Consider the following 13793-nt stretch of genomic DNA (forward strand, 5'->3'; position numbering starts at 1 on the left):
ATGCATAAACAATCAGGCAGAGAAGAGTAAGGGAGGAAATTACATCAAGATTGGCTTCAAGATAGACACAGTTAAAATGGAGAATCCTAAGAAGGATTTTCTCTTTTTTACTAAAAAAAACTCACAAAAATCAAAACGTGGACATTGCAATACATATGCTATGTAAGTAGAGCAAGTATTTATCTACGTATATATGTGGCCGTTTTTTCTGAGATGGTATGGCTGACAGCTCCTCTTTAAAGAGTTCATCCTGTTGATGACGAAATTATCCATTCACTCGAGACATCAATAGTTCCAGGGGGTAAAAAGGCATCCAAAATTGATAAAACCATGACTACAATATAAAGGGAACAGGTCAGAAGATGACACTAGGTTAAAAAATGAAACAAATTTATTACATGCTGGCGATGCACATTTCATGGCCCTCTGCATACTTCCTCAGACCAATAGCGGCGCCTTCACAAGTAATCGTAAAGCCGAATTCCGAGTATGTTTCCTTTATACTTTAGCTGTTTTTAACTAAGTTTTATTGATTTTGGGCAACTCTTGTCCTCTTGTGTTTCTTACCCTCCCGTTTGAAGGAAAGGTATTCACTTTATCTCCCACGATTTCTCCTAGATGATATTTTCACACCCTATCAATAAAATGTATTTTAAGAAACCAGCAAGCAAGAAAACACTCAGAATAATTTTAAGAGTACTTTTTTACCTAGTCTTTAGTCATTTTTCAAGTGCTGTTAAACCCTTTTGTGCACAGACTTTCTGGTACCTGATTTGCCAAAACAACATGAATGTTCGTCTAGTCTGTGCATTTTAATGAGGCCAGCACGTGTGCAGGTACACAGCTATGCTCATCACCCCGGCAGCAAGTTCAAGAGGCACTGCCTGCCCCAATCACCAGCGTCTGTGATCATATCATTCAATCACTGATCGTCTCTCTCCTCTTCTCTCTTGTCCACCAGGCTCTAGTCTCTGCATTTACCAGGTCTCAGCTTGATGACGTCCTCTGCTGGGAACCAGTATATGCACACACTAGAGGCTGGTAATACTAGGAAGAGAGGAGACAGACGGTCACTGCAGCACCCAGGAGGGTAAATATGTCGGTAATGTCAGATCTCTACTACCTACTGTAAGTGACAGCAGCATAGGAGAAAATTCATGTATGGCTCATTTTACTCTGGAAGAAATGAACTTCTTATTTGTATGTGTATGTCTTATTTGTAGATTTTTAGATTTTCGCGACAGTTCCTCTTTAAGTAGAAGGGGCAGAACCACTAGACCAGTGTTTCTCAACATTTTATAAGTGTGTACCCCTTTTAAAACCCTGTTCTCATCGAGTACCCCCTAGCATAGTAAACATGATCACAAGTACCCCTTGACAAATATATATTTAATCGTAGTACATGATAATTGGTTCCAAACAACGTGCAAGCATTTATTATTGCTTTTAATTAGCTAAAATACTAATTTGGTGTTGTTTAAATAAGAATTATAATTTTCTATATCTCTAAATTTGTTATTCTTGGTTAAGTATATCAAGCCCGAGTACCCCCTGGACTCATCAGAAGTACCCCCTGGGGTACGCGTACTGCATGTTGAGAACCTAGGCACTAGACTACCTGAGAAGCTCTTAAAGGGAAAGGAGGAAGGACCAGAGGCTACCAGAGAAAGCTATTGGGGTCTAGTGGGAGCACAAGACATAGATAAGACAAGCGTTATTAAACTACTAAGGAATGCCTTAAAGTGGAAGGAGCACCACTACTACTAGGGCATAAAAAATCGAAAGGGGGTAAAAAAAAATGTCTCGTCTAATATCTAAAGTCTAGTTTCTCCCAGAAAAATTATATATATATATATATATATATATATATATATATATATATATATATATATATATATAATCATATTCTGGTTAGAATAACTTTTCAGCACTTGAAAAACTAACAAAAGGTATGTGGAAAATTACTATCAAAACTATTTTAAGCATTTTCTTGCTTGCTGGTGATTTTACAGGACATTTTATTGACAAGTTTGAAAATATTACTAGCACAGATTCTTCTCAATGCATATAAACACAGGACACGGCTATGATCTGCAATACGCATCTGGACAGATTTCCCTATATTTGCTGCTAGTTATCAAGTCTGACTGAGATGTGTTATACTTATTGTTGCTATTGATATGGGTATTTATTGTTGCTACTGATATAGGCATTTATGTGTATGTTCTGATACTATGTTTACATTTTCTGCTCAATTATAAGAAATATTTATACTACTGATGCACTGTATTGTTTTATTCAAAGCACCTTCTAATTTTCCATGTCCACTGTAATCTCATTGAACACTTATTAGGGCTCTGTATTGTATAGTGTTGATAATAGTTCCCTTTGGTTACTGTAGTGGCAACTGCAATCTGTTTTGGAGCATTCTTGTTTTAGTTGTTCAGCTACGGTATATCTATCGCCCAGTACTTACTGAGTGCACCCATCCCCCTTTTTGATAAGACAGATATGGAGAGATAAATCAGGTATGTTATGAATCAACCTTATAAGGATATGTATTCCAACTTACCTGAAACCAGAGGCATAGCAATAGTGACTACTACTCCTTCTCCTCTCTCTCCCCTTGGACTGTAAATTTTAAACAAAAAGAGATAAGGTTTTTTTCCCCTAGAGAAGTTTATGGCAGCTCCTTCTAAGCTAAATCTTAACCCCTTGCTGGCTCAGTTTAAAGATAGCAGTACAGCAGTAACGTATTAGCGATCAGTAAAATAAAAAAACAGTAAAATAATAAATTAGTAAAATTATTGTTGCCTTTTGATAGCCGAGCAACAGGTCTCTGATTACCACAGAGCATAGAGGGAGATAAACGCTGCTCTGCTACTTCACTACTTATGTCTGGTACACACTATGCAATTTCCCATCAATAAAAAGGGATTATTTGCAACAGGTCCGATCTGATTTCCAATCGTTTTTCTGATCAACTTTGTATAGACGTGATTGGAAATTCGATCCGATTCATCTATCTGATTGGAAATTTCATGGTGTGTAGCAGACATTAGGGACTCACTGCTCTGACAGGAAATACAATAATTTTTCAGATGAAAGAAAAAATACACGCAAATACATGAGTCACTAAAACAGGCATTTCCTCCAGCAAACCAGTGATCTTTGGTCAGGGTGTTGGACAGTGAAGTACCAAGGCTTCTCTCCACAGCCGCTGGGATCCACTTTACCTCACTCTTGTTCCAGGATCCAGGGAGCCAAACAGGACGGCGGAGCGGCAGTGTGCGGCGTGATGTCATGCGGGGGCGGCACTAAATGTTAAAGTGGACCTGAACTTTTGCACCGGGCAGAAGGAGAACATAGAGAAATGCGTCCAGTATGCAAATAGAGAGTTTAGCCTGTCTAATTCCCCCACCTGGCCCTTGATCTGCACAGGCAGAAGGAGAACATATAGAAATGCGCCCTGTACGTAAATAGAGAGTTTAGCCTGTCTGATCCCCCCATCTGGCCCTCTGATCTACTCCACAGGACTGAAGGTAAACAGAGAGAAATACTGCCTGCTTGCATACAGCGTTTAGCATGTCTAATTCCTCCTCATTTGTCTCTAATCACAAGTTGTAATTTGATCTCTACCCTGTGTCAACCTGACTGCCAGGGCAGAGATAGCAGATAAGCTAATTTGAAAGCACAGGATGTTAACAATATAGCCATTTGGTTCCCAACTGCTTCTGAGCTAAGTGCTTCTGCCTTACGGTTACCAATTTTTGCCTGAATTTTGACAACTCACTGCCTGCAGCCTGCGCTGACCTCTGCCTGGATTTTGACCACTCTCTGCCTGCCGCCTGTACCGATCTCTCCCTGAATTTTGACTATTCTCTGCCTGCCGCCTGTACTAACCTCTGTCTGGATTTTGACTATTCTCTTCCGGCCGCCTGCACCGACCTCTTCCTGGGTTTTGACTACTCCCTGCCTGCTGCCGCCTGTATCGACCTCTGCCTGGATTTTGACTATTCTCTGTCTGCCGCCTGCACCGACCTCTGCCTGGGGTTTGACTACTCTCTGCCTGCCATCTGCACCGACCTCTGCCTGGATTTTGACTACTCTCTTTGCCTGCCACCTGCACCAACCTCTACCTGGGTTTTAACTACTCTCTGCCTGCACCGACCTCTGCTTGTACTTTGACTACTCTCTGCCTGCCATCTGCACTGACCTCTGCCTGGATTTTGACTACTCTCTGCCTGCCGCATAAGACTGATAGCAAAGGGGATAAAGTCCGAAAGGAATCACACTTCTACTTCCCCAATTGTGATGTTGCCCTTTATGCCATTCCCTGTTTCAAAATATACCACACGCGGGAGGTGTATAAGGTACATACTGTATAGTCTGGTGCCTTATTTGTACAGTTTCATTATACATAAATTTAATTATTTCAACAATTTTGTGTTGTAGTTTTTTATTATATGCGGGATGTCTTTTAAGGTCTTTACCATGCAGTTCTTATTTATGATGCAGTAAAGTGTTGTACCGTGTTAGCCATCAGTAAAAGCAAGAAGTTTTGAATCAGGATGATACCATTTATTGGCTAACTTAGAGATGGATAAACAGTGAGCTTTCGACTTATAAAAAGCCTTCGTCGGACTGGTGCCTGACCAGAACTGAAAAACACAGCTTATATACACTGACATACAGAGGAGAAACATTCTTTAGCAAACATAAATGTAATTAGATGCCTTAACTGTTACTGAGGAGGCTTTCCCAGGCATCCTATCTAAATTGATAAGATCAATAGAATCCTCAACATGACATAAAGCAGACTCTAGTGATGAAGAGACATCGTAAATTCCGAATTCAAATGGTAACTGGCCTGGTTACATGCACCATTAATTCTAAGCTTAAGAGAATTGTGGCATTTAAAGCCAGCACCTGAAAGCAAGTAAAATGAATAGTGACAGTGAATTCCATCTTACACAGCATATGGCACAAAATGAATGAAAAGATAGAAACATTTAAATTAAAAGAATTGTGGCATTTAAAACCCATCGTACCAGCACAAGAAGTTAGAGTCCTTGTTTAAACCATCTTCTACAGTTTTGAACCAATGTATAAACTTAGTTTCTTGTGTTAGTCTCATGTTTCCCGATTTGAAGCCACCCATTAATACAGTGACGCGAAAATCGCTTAAACTGTGTCCAGGTAAACAAAAGTGTGTTGGTATTGGGAGATCAGTATATTTTGCAGTATCCTTTTTCCTGCTGTTAATAGTGGATCTGTGGTGTGTCATGCGATCACGCAGTGGTTGACTTGTTTCTCCCACATAAATTCCTTTGAGGCATTTTGCACACATGATCACGTATACCACATTAGATGAGTCGCAGGAAAAGGTGCCTTGTACTTTGTATTCCTGTTGTGTACCTGGTATTAGTATCCTGTCAGTGGAATGGATGTGTTTACAGGTCCCACACTTTTTCCCTCGGCAGGGGAATGTTCCATTCTGTTCTTGCCTATTTAAGGCACTCCTCACTATCATCTGCTTAAGATTGGGTGGTTGTCGGAACGCTAGGTGCTTTCAGGTGCTGGCTTTAAATGCCACAATTCTCTTAAGCTTAGAATTAATGGTGCATGTAACCAGGCCAGTTACCATTTGAATTCGGAATTTACGATGTCTCTTCATCACTAGAGTCTGATTTATGTCATGTTTAGGATTCTATTGATCTTATCAATTTAGATAGGATGCCTGGGAAAGCCTCCTCAGTAACAGTTAAGGCTTCTAATTACATTTATGTTTGCTAAAGAATGTTTCTCCTCTGTATGTCAGTGTAAATAAGCTGTGTTTTTCAGTTTTGGTCAGGAACCAGTCCGACGAAGGCTTTTTATAAGTCGAAAGCTCACTGTTTATCCATCTCTAAGTTAGCTTTTACTCATGGCTAACACGGTACAACACTTTACTGCTTCTACTATGCTGAAAGATACCGCAATGTACCGCACATTCCTGGAACTAAAAAAAGACCTAAAGAAACTAGCACAGCTGGACAGCGACATCTTTTTCTTGACTACATGCAAAAAGGAGAACTTTGTACCACAAGGACTGAGGATACAGAATCCCACCCTGCATACATACAATAGCAGGTTTGCAGAACAAATCTGCAGGAGGAGCTCAGAGATAGTACGAAACAACCTAATAAAAATCGGTAACAGTAAAAAAGGGCGCAGGAGGCTAGTGGACAAATCGGGCGCCGCCATTCACTCCCATAATAAATATCGTTTAATGGGCGCCCGATAGGAAAAAAGGGCGCCGGAGAAAAATAACGTTTTAAAAGCGGCGCCCGGAGACTTAATGTTTTATTACTGCTTCTCATGATTACACATTATTTAATGATTTATACATTTTTTAATATTATTTTTAAACGAAAAACAGTACAATATTTTTCAAACATTATTTTTAAACGAAAAACAGTACATTTTTTTTTACATTATTTTTAAACGAAAAAAACGCACAATATGTTTTTGAAACTTTATTAATGCTTATCACAGGGGGGTCTTAGGTTTAGGCACCAACAGGGGGGTCTTAGGTTTAGGCACCAACAGGGGGGTCTTAGGTTTAGGCACCAACAGGGGGTCTTAGGTTTAGGCACCAACAGGGGGGTCTTAGGTTTAGGCACCACCAGGGGGGTCTTAGGTTTAGGCACCAACAGGGGGGTCTTAGGTTTAGGCACCAACAGGGGGGTCTTAGGTTTAGGCACCAACAGGGAGTCTTAGGTTTAGGCACCAACAGGGGGGTCTTAGGTTTAGGCACCAACAGGGGGGTCTTAGGTTTAGGCACTAACAGGGGGGTCTAGGGGTTAGGGGTAGGTACAGGGAGGGTTACTTAGGCACCAACAGGGGGGGTCTTAGGTTTAGGCATCAACAGGGGGGTCTAGGGGTTAGGGGTAGGTACAGGGAGGGTTACTTAGTAATTTTTTTTTAAACGTTATTATACGTTTCACTATTTAAACGAAAGATTAACGTTTTTACAATTGCCGATTTAATGCACATTATTTAATGATTTATAACTTTATAAAACATTAATTTTAAACGAAATACAGTACAATACATTTTTAAACGTTATCCATGCTTATCGTTTAAAACCCCGCGCCCTTTTTTCCCAGCGCCCCTTTTTAACGTATGCATAAAAATCTGCTATAACATGAAGAGGATTGTAAAGGACCATATACAAAGTCTGAAATCATCTTTAACTGATGACCCCACAGGAGCATGGGAACAGCTACAGACCTTTTATAGGAAATTGCAGAGGATCTTAATTAAAAACAAGAAGAAAAAACTTCAGAGACTCAAAATAAAGAGTGGACACTTGGATACCGCAGCAGCAGCAGAGAAAGAGCAACCCACAGGTGTCATTAACCTTTCCTCTTATCAGGCCACTGAAGCTGAAATGGCAGTACTGTCCAAAGGCCTGTCATTTTGCCCTGCAAAGCCCATAGACAAGATTGCACTCTGTGGTGATATGGAACAATTCTTCAGGAAGCTACGTCTCAAGGAACACTACTATGACAAGGAATCTTGCAACACTACTGATAATGAGCCAACACACACCAGATCCACAAAAAAACGCGGATGGACCCCTGTAGCTGGAAAAAATCCTACCCTGGACAAATACATCAACAAATTTAGACGCCAAATCTCTGACAGGGTTCTGAATAAAAGAAAAACACTGGCTCATAACATAACATTGCAAGAGCAACAAGCTATCACATCCCTTAAGGAGAATAAAGACATTATTATTAAACCAGCGGATAAAGGGGGTGCCATAGTCATCATGAACACCAGTGACTATATCCAGGAGGCACAAAGACAGTTGTCTAACACCATGCACTATGCCAAATTACAGGAGGACCCAACAAAAAGGTACAGGATGGCACTCAATAGGATGGTAAAGAAATTGCCCGTAAACACCAGGCTTCATGTACAGACTCTTATCCCGGAAAAGCCGAGAACTGCCTGCTTTCACATGCTTCCCAAAGTCCACAAAGAGGGGAACCCAGGCAGGCCCATAATCTCAGGGAATGGAACTCTCACAGAGAATATCTCAGGGTGGTTGGAAAACATTTTGAAGCCTCTAGTTTGTAAAAGACCCAGCTACATACAGGATACTACACACCTCCTGAACCAACTGGCAGCCATTGGCCCAGTGCCTGGAGGCACCATTCTTGCCACTATGGATGTAGAGTCTCTGTACACCAACATTCCCCACAATGATGGTATTGCGGCCTGTCGCAAATATCTTCAAGGTTTGGGCACACCTATAAACTCAATTGCTGGACTAATGAGATTCGTTCTCACCCACAATTATTTCACTTTTGGGGAGGACCTCTATTTACAGCAAATGGGAATGGCAATGGGCTCACAGTTTGCACCGCAGTACGAAAATCTCTTCATGGCAAAGATTGAAGAAGAATACCTGAATACTTGTCATATAAAACCCATGGCCTACTTCCGTTTTATCGACGACATCTTGATCATCTGGTCTGCAAGTGAGGAGGATCTTATCCAATTTCACAGGAACTTCAATGCCTTCCATCCCACAATCAAACTGAAATTGAGCTACTCTCACAGGGAGATTAACTTTCTAGACACCACCATATACATCAGAGAGAACAGCTTACAAACGTCCATGTACCGCAAACCGACGGATCGTCCCACATACCTCGGGTATGACAGTTTCCACCCCAAACATATAAAGAATTCCATAATTTACAGCCAGGCAATAAGATGCAATCGGATCTGTTCTGACAAGGATGACAAAGACAAACACCTGGATTACCTGAAGAAGAATTTCATAAAACAGGGATACAATCCTCTAATGGCTGAGACCCAAATCAGGAAAGCTAACAACATCCCTAGGACTCAGCTCCTGGAGTACAAGCAGAGCCAGGAGAGAGCCATGTCCCACTGGTAGTAACCTACAACCCACGCCTGGAAATCTTAAGAAAGATTGCAAAAGAACTTCATCCTGTTCTACACAAGGATCAGAGACTGAAAAAGATATTCCCTGAACCTCCCCTCCTAGCGTTCCGACAGCCACCCAATCTTAAGCAGATGATAGTGAGGAGTGCCTTAAATAGGCAAGAACAGAATAGAACATTCCCTGCCGAGGGAAAAAGTGTGGGACCTGTAAACACATCCATTCCACTGACAGGATACTAATACCAGGTACACAACAGGAACACAAAGTACAAGGGCACCTTTTCCTGCGACTCATCTAATGTGGTATACGTGATCATGTGTGCAAAATGCCTCAAAGGAATTTATGTGGGAGAAACAAGTCAACCACTGCGTGATCGCATGACACACCACAGATCCACTATTAACAGCAGGAAAAAGGATATTGCAAAATATACTGATCTCCCAATACCAACACACTTTTGTTTACCTGGACACAGTTTAAGCGATTTTCGCGTCACTGTATTAATGGGTGGCTTCAAATCGGGAAACATGAGACTAACACAAGAAACTAAGTTTATACATTGGTTCAAAACTGTAGAAGATGGTTTAAACAAGGACTCTAACTTTTTGTGCTGGTACGATGGGTTTTAAATGCCACAATTCTTTTAATTTAAATGTTTCTATCTTTTCATTCATTTTGTGCCATATGCTGTGTAAGATGGAATTCACTGTCACTATTCATTTTACTTGCTTTCAGGTGCTGGCTTTAAATGCCACAATTCTCTTAAGCTTAGAATTAATGGTGCATGTAACCAGGCCAGTTACCATTTGAATTCGGAATTTACGATGTCTCTTCATCACTAGAGTCTGCTTTATGTCATGTTGAGGATTCTATTGATCTTATCAATTTAGATAGGATGCCTGGGAAAGCCTCCTCAGTAACAGTTAAGGCATCTAATTACATTTATGTTTGCTAAAGAATGTTTCTCCTCTGTATGTCAGTGTATATAAGCTGTGTTTTTCAGTTTTGGTCAGGAACCAGTCCGACGAAGGCTTTTTATAAGTCGAAAGCTCACTGTTTATCCATCTCTAAGTTAGCCAATAAATGGTATCATCCTGATTCAAAACTTCTTATTTATGATGCACAGCCTAGTACTGGAGATAAAGCTCACACAGTTTTTTTGTAAAAAGGGTGACAGAGGTGAGGCGACCATAGGTGGCAATGCTAATAGCTGCAATTAGCAGTCATTTAGCTTTAGGCTTGGGGGGCCGAGTTGGTTAAGGCTAGGCACCACCAGGTGGATCGGTTAGTGTTAGATATCGAGAGGGAAGGCTAGTGTTAGGATAAGTTGTAAACGGGTAAAACAGAGGCGCCAAACAGACTAAATACATTAAAATGGTAAAAATTATATATAAAAAGGGGAAGTATAAACTTACCTCCCCATAAAAGAGTCAGCAACAAATGTATCATCAATATTCTTTTATTATGTACTCCAAAAAAATGGTGCTGTGTTTCGTGAGTCTCATCCCACTTCCTCAGGTAGTGAAAACAGGAGCATCTGGGGGGCACCAACAGACATGCTCAGAGAGTATATAGGGGTAACACATATAACATACCTTACATGTTAAAGAGACCATCATATTGTAAACATCCATATAAGTTGATTTATATACAGTGTTAGAAAAACAAAAATAAAACTGAGCGAAAACTTGCAGACCATTGCGTTTGGAAAAGTTTGTCAATGTGGGAGTAATATACAGTCATGATTGTACATGGATTCTGTGTTAGTGTTAGCATAAGGTTTGGTTACGGTATTGCAAATTAACCATTTCTGCCCCTTAAGGACCAGACACTGCTGGTACGGTAAAATGCTCCCTCCCAATAATCCGCCGGTCCCGCCGTAACGTCGTTCTGTCCCCGATGCAGGTCCCTCTCTTTGCTGTCGCTATGACGGCAGAGCACTGTGCGCCGGTCAGGAGCCGCTTTCTTGGATCCTGACCCTGTCAATCAATGTAAGACAATGTGTGAAGAAACGCGGAAAAGCCGCCGCATGGACGCAAGATAAGGCGGCTGTTTCCGCATCTGGCATAGAGGAACGCGGAGAAACCGCCGCGTCTGACGCGGCGGTTTGCACGCATAGGCCTGCCTCTCACAGTAAGGTGGGACGCGGAGAAAACGCTGCACGCTCGGACATAACATTGCAAGAGCAACAAGCTATCACATCCCTTAAGGAGAATAAAGACATTATTATTAAACCAGCGGATAAAGGGGGTGCCATAGTCATCATGAACACCAGTGACTATATCCAGGAGGCACAAAGACAGTTGTCTAACACCATGCACTATGCCAAATTACAGGAGGACCCAACAAAAAGGTACAGGATGGCACTCAATAGGATGGTAAAGAAATTGCCCGTAAACACCAGGCTTCATGTACAGACTCTTATCCCGGAAAAGCCGAGAACTGCCTGCTTTCACATGCTTCCCAAAGTCCACAAAGAGGGGAACCCAGGCAGGCCCATAATCTCAGGGAATGGAACTCTCACAGAGAATATCTCAGGGTGGTTGGAAAACATTTTGAAGCCTCTAGTTTGTAAAAGACCCAGCTACATACAGGATACTACACACCTCCTGAACCAACTGGCAGCCATTGGCCCAGTGCCTGGAGGCACCATTCTTGCCACTATGGATGTAGAGTCTCTGTACACCAACATTCCCCACAATGATGGTATTGCGGCCTGTCGCAAATATCTTCAAGGTTTGGGCACACCTATAAACTCAATTGCTGGACTAATGAGATTCGTTCTCACCCACAATTATTTCACTTTTGGGGAGGACCTCTATTTACAGCAAATGGGAATGGCAATGGGCTCACAGTTTGCACCGCAGTACGAAAATCTCTTCATGGCAAAGATTGAAGAAGAATACCTGAATACTTGTCATATAAAACCCATGGCCTACTTCCGTTTTATCGACGACATCTTGATCATCTGGTCTGCAAGTGAGGAGGATCTTATCCAATTTCACAGGAACTTCAATGCCTTCCATCCCACAATCAAACTGAAATTGAGCTACTCTCACAGGGAGATTAACTTTCTAGACACCACCATATACATCAGAGAGAACAGCTTACAAACGTCCATGTACCGCAAACCGACGGATCGTCCCACATACCTCAGGTATGACAGTTTCCACCCCAAACATATAAAGAATTCCATAATTTACAGCCAGGCAATAAGATGCAATCGGATCTGTTCTGACAAGGATGACAAAGACAAACACCTGGATTACCTGAAGAAGAATTTCATAAAACAGGGATACAATCCTCTAATGGCTGAGACCCAAATCAGGAAAGCTAACAACATCCCTAGGACTCAGCTCCTGGAGTACAAGCAGAGCCAGGAGAGAGCCATGTCCCACTGGTAGTAACCTACAACCCACGCCTGGAAATCTTAAGAAAGATTGCAAAAGAACTTCATCCTGTTCTACACAAGGATCAGAGACTGAAAAAGATATTCCCTGAACCTCCCCTCCTAGCGTTCCGACAGCCACCCAATCTTAAGCAGATGATAGTGAGGAGTGCCTTAAATAGGCAAGAACAGAATAGAACATTCCCTGCCGAGGGAAAAAGTGTGGGACCTGTAAACACATCCATTCCACTGACAGGATACTAATACCAGGTACACAACAGGAACACAAAGTACAAGGGCACCTTTTCCTGCGACTCATCTAATGTGGTATACGTGATCATGTGTGCAAAATGCCTCAAAGAAATGTATGTGCGAGGAACAAGTCAACCACTGCGTGATCGCATGACACACCACAGATCCACTATTAACAGCAGGAAAAAGGATATTGCAAAATATACTGATCTCCCAATACCAACACACTTTTGTTTACCTGGACACAGTTTAAGCGATTTTCGCGTCACTGTATTAATGGGTGGCTTCAAATCGGGAAACATGAGACTAACACAAGAAACTAAGTTTATACATTGGTTCAAAACTGTAGAAGATGGTTTAAACAAGGACTCTAACTTTTTGTGCTGGTACGATGGGTTTTAAATGCCACAATTCTTTTAATTTAAATGTTTCTATCTTTTCATTCATTTTGTGCCATATGCTGTGTAAGATGGAATTCACTGTCACTATCATTTTACTTGCTTTCAGGTGCTGGCTTTAAATGCCACAATTCTCTTAAGCTTAGAATTAATGGTGCATGTAACCAGGCCAGTTACCATTTGAATTCGGAATTTACGATGTCTCTTCATCACTAGAGTCTGCTTTATGTCATGTTGAGGATTCTATTGATCTTATCAATTTAGATAGGATGCCTGGGGAAGCCTCCTCAGTAACAGTTAAGGCATCTAATTACATTTATGTTTGCTAAAGAATGTTTCTCCTCTGTATGTCAGTGTATATAAGCTGTGTTTTTCAGTTTTGGTCAGGAACCAGTCCGACGAAGGCTTTTTATAAGTCGAAAGCTCACTGTTTATCCATCTCTAAGTTAGCCAATAAATGGTATCATCCTGATTCAAAACTTCTTATTTATGATGCACAGCCTAGTACTGGAGATAAAGCTCACACAGTTTTTTTGTAAAAAGGGTGACAGAGGTGAGGCGACCATAGGTGGCAATGCTAATAGCTGCAATTAGCAGTCATTTAGCTTTAGGCTTGGGGGGCCGAGTTGGTTAAGGCTAGGCACCACCAGGTGGATCGGTTAGTGTTAGATATCGAGAGGGAAGGCTAGTGTTAGGATAAGTTGTAAACAAGTAAAACAGAGGCGCCAAACAGACTAAATACATTAAAATGGTAAAAATTATATATAAAAAGGGGAAGTATAAACTT

The 13793-nt window shown here is 41.3% G+C and overlaps 1 long non-coding RNA gene across 1 annotated transcript in view; it reads right to left on the bottom strand.

The window, feature by feature from the left end:
* Positions 1–271: 271 nt before the first annotated feature.
* LOC137524510 (uncharacterized) overlaps positions 272–13793 on the bottom strand; it is a 48157-nt gene continuing 34635 nt past the window's right edge. The window contains exons 4-6 of the long non-coding RNA XR_011022716.1: positions 10384–10505; positions 2573–2631; positions 272–334 (exon numbers count right to left, since the gene is read on the bottom strand). This is a non-coding gene — a long non-coding RNA (uncharacterized lncRNA). The remainder of the gene's footprint in view (positions 335–2572; positions 2632–10383; positions 10506–13793) is intronic.

Source organism: Hyperolius riggenbachi, chromosome 7 (genome assembly GCF_040937935.1).
Source record: "Hyperolius riggenbachi isolate aHypRig1 chromosome 7, aHypRig1.pri, whole genome shotgun sequence".
In the NCBI taxonomy this organism is placed as follows: domain Eukaryota; kingdom Metazoa; phylum Chordata; class Amphibia; order Anura; family Hyperoliidae; genus Hyperolius; species Hyperolius riggenbachi.